Consider the following 3,637-nt stretch of genomic DNA (forward strand, 5'->3'; position numbering starts at 1 on the left):
AATAAAAGCAATAAAATAACTGACGAACAGGAACGGGATGAAAACAACCAAATAACTCGGTACATCATAGATAGTGCTTCAACTTTTGATCATTTGAATTCAGAAACAAAAGAATACATTCTTCAGCCTAATGTTTGTGAAATTAATCAATACTTGGTGTAATCTTTCTCCTGATCTAATGCTGCAATGCAAGTGTGCTTTACACTTATCTATTAAAAAGAAAACTCACTTGACATGTAATGATGTTTTATTGAGTGATCCTACATCATCAACACATTTGACATTATTTTGATTTTTAGCTGATTTATACATCTGATGTATATATATGGTAGTATAATATTGAGTCTCTCATATTAAAAATAAGTTCATGTATATGACAATAAGGCCACGTTATAGGTGTCGACATGTCTGTAGCACTGGGATTGCATCAAGCATGCCATTTCATAAACTGCTGAAATAACATGTAAATAAATATATAACAACATTACCATCCTATTGCAATGCATTGCACATTCCAATATGAATCTGGGTACCTCATTCTACACTGTATCTCTGCTGAAACAGTGGGAACAAATTTTTCCTGATGTCACTAGTTTATAAATTCGAATTTGAAGATTTCCCTACATACTATCTTTTCAACAATAGACACTGACCCACAACAACTGGATGATAATCTCTTGTATCTACAGCTGTTAAATACAGTTATGAATGTGATCAATTTTTAAAATAACATAAAAAGGCCTCGACCAGGCCTTTCAGTATTAACTCATTCACCCCTGAAGACACATTTGAACTCTTCCAATTCAAAGGTTGGAAAAGTTCATTATGAAATTTCAGGGGTGAATGAGTTAATTTATTCTTGACTGACTACAAATATGGTCAGAGAGTAATAAATTACTAAAGAGTGGCTGTCTGATAAAAGTTTGACTGACTGGTTTAGATTTGTCAATAGCTCATTCGGATACGTAATATGAATAATGAAAATTGAACAGTGACTTTCATTTTGTGATGATTTATGTACATAACAATAATATTAAATGTTTATATTACAGGTATAATCTTGTGATATCTATGGTTAACGTTTTAACATGTGTCTACAGTGGATTTCCTCTAAAAAACAAACAAGTAAAGGCATAAACCTATACAGGTACACAAACTTCTATCCTAAACCTATACACATGACTGGTACACAAACTTCTATCCTAAACCTATACACATGACAGGTACACAAACTTATATCCTAAACCTATACACATGACTGGTACACAAACTTATATCCTAAACCTATACACATGACTGGTACACAAACTTATATCCTAAACCTATACACATGACTGGTACACAAACTTATATCCTAAACCTATACACATGACTGGTACACAAACTTATATCCTAAACCTATACACATGACTGGTACACAAACTTATATCCTAAACCTATACACATGACTGGTACACAAACTTATATCCTAAACCTATACACATGACTGGTACACAAACTTATATCCTAAACCTATACACATGACTGGTACACAAACTTATATCCTAAACCTATACACATGACTGGTACACAAACTTATATCCTAAACCTATACACATGACTGGTACACAAACTTATATCCTAAACCTATACACATGACTGGTACACAAACTTATATCCTAAACCTATACACATGACTGGTACACAAACTTATATCCTAAACCTATACACATGACTGGTACACAAACTTATATCCTAAACCTATACACATGACTGGTACACAAACTTATATCCTAAACCTATACACATGACTGGTACACAAACTTATATCCTAAACCTATACACATGACAGGTACACAAACTTATATCCTAAACCTATACACATGACTGGTACACAAACTAATGACATCAGAAAACATCAAGCTTCTTTTCGTAATAAAACAATTTCATATCAAATAATCAGGCTCAAATTTGGCACATACTACAACAAATTATAATAAGATGGTCAAGAATGAACAAATTCATTTTCATATAAAATGGCACCAAAATGATATATCTATCTCACCGGATTATAAGTGCTAGTTATACTGCGCAACAATAAAATCACTGAAAAGCTTATCATACTTCACCATGAAAACATTATAACAAAGTTTTATTGAATAGCCGACCATACATTATCAATATCATGATTTCATTATTAAAAAATGTGAATGAAAGCAAATTCTATTTCACGAACAAACAGCAACAGCATTATTGATTTCATTATGTATAGATTTTTGCTTTTGATCTTCAATGATAATTATATTTGTGTTAAGTATAATTAGTTTTGGAATTCTATATTCTACATTTGATGATGTCTCTACATCATTTCAGACACCACCACTCATAACATTTTGTTTGGTTCTAACCATTTGTCATGAAATATGTACAACAATAAAAACTTCAATATTAACTGAACTATTATCTATATATAGCCTCATTTTCTGTAGGATATCAGTTATATATATATACATTCTCACACTATATACATACATGTGTCCCATACAGTGAACTTACCATATATATATAGTTCCCCGTTACCTGTAGTACTCACATCTAAAATAATTCCTCATTACCTGTACAGTGTCACTCCCTGTACACAGTTTATATACAATGCCATTCCTCGTACAGATCGAGAAAATAATCAAAACCCGTTTCTATGGGTGACGATTTGTTTACCTCAACAGGAGGCAGTAACCTGAATCAGAAATAACACATGTAAAACTCAAAAAAGGAGTAAAACAAAATGCAACACATCTGAAAAGAATATCAAGATTCTCCTTGGTCCACTGGTCATTTGTGTCAGACAGCAACACAAGCTACAGGAAGATATTGTCCCTATCTAGAACATCTTGTGCAAGACATATGGTCAAAGGGAGGCAACTCACAATACCTTTGCGTCTCCAACATGGCATATTTTTATGTACAGTTAACTTAAAGAAAAGATAACAGATTATTATCTATGTTGATATTTGGTGATATGATCATATCTCTTGTTTAAGAGCAGTAAGATAAGTGATGTGAACCAATGTAGATGACTAAAAACATTGCTAAAGCACCTGGTACATTGTATTGTGTATTAATATCACAATTAATCAAGGTAACAGTTACTTTGTAGCTAAATGACAATGTATTACTACTTAACAAAATGACATCATGTATTACAAGGTAACAGTTACTTTGTATCTAAATGACAATGTATTACTACTTAGCAATATGACATCATGTATTATAAGGTAACAGTTACTTTGTATCTAAATGACAATGTATTACTACTAAGCAATATGACATCATGTATTACAAGGTAACAGTTACTTTGTAGCTAAATGACAATGTATTACTACTTAACAAAATGACATCATGTATTACAAGGTAACAGTTACTTTGTATCTAAATGACAATGTATTACTACTTAGCAATATGACATCATGTATTACAAGGTAACAGTTACTTTGTAGCTAAATGACAATGTATTACTACTTAGCAGTATGACATCATGTTTTACGAGGTAACAGTTACTTTGTAGCTAAATGACAATGTATTACTACTTAGCAATATGATATCATGTATTACAAGGTAACAGTTACTTTGTAGCTAAATGACAATGTATTACTACTTA

General features: G+C 31.6%; 1 long non-coding RNA gene across 2 annotated transcripts in view; it reads left to right on the forward strand.

The window, feature by feature from the left end:
• Nucleotides 1-2,477: 2,477 nt before the first annotated feature.
• The window catches only part of LOC110444246, a 1,942-nt gene continuing 782 nt past the window's right edge, over nt 2,478-3,637 (forward strand). Inside the window, exon 1 of one of the 2 annotated variants that reach the window (XR_002462224.1) lies at nt 2,478-3,594. This is a non-coding gene — a long non-coding RNA (uncharacterized LOC110444246). The remainder of the gene's footprint in view (nt 3,595-3,637) is intronic. The other variant, XR_002462226.1, reaches the window with a different exon arrangement.

This window comes from Mizuhopecten yessoensis, unplaced genomic scaffold (assembly GCF_002113885.1).
Source record: "Mizuhopecten yessoensis strain PY_sf001 unplaced genomic scaffold, ASM211388v2 scaffold2023, whole genome shotgun sequence".
Lineage (NCBI taxonomy): Eukaryota > Metazoa > Mollusca > Bivalvia > Pectinida > Pectinidae > Mizuhopecten > Mizuhopecten yessoensis.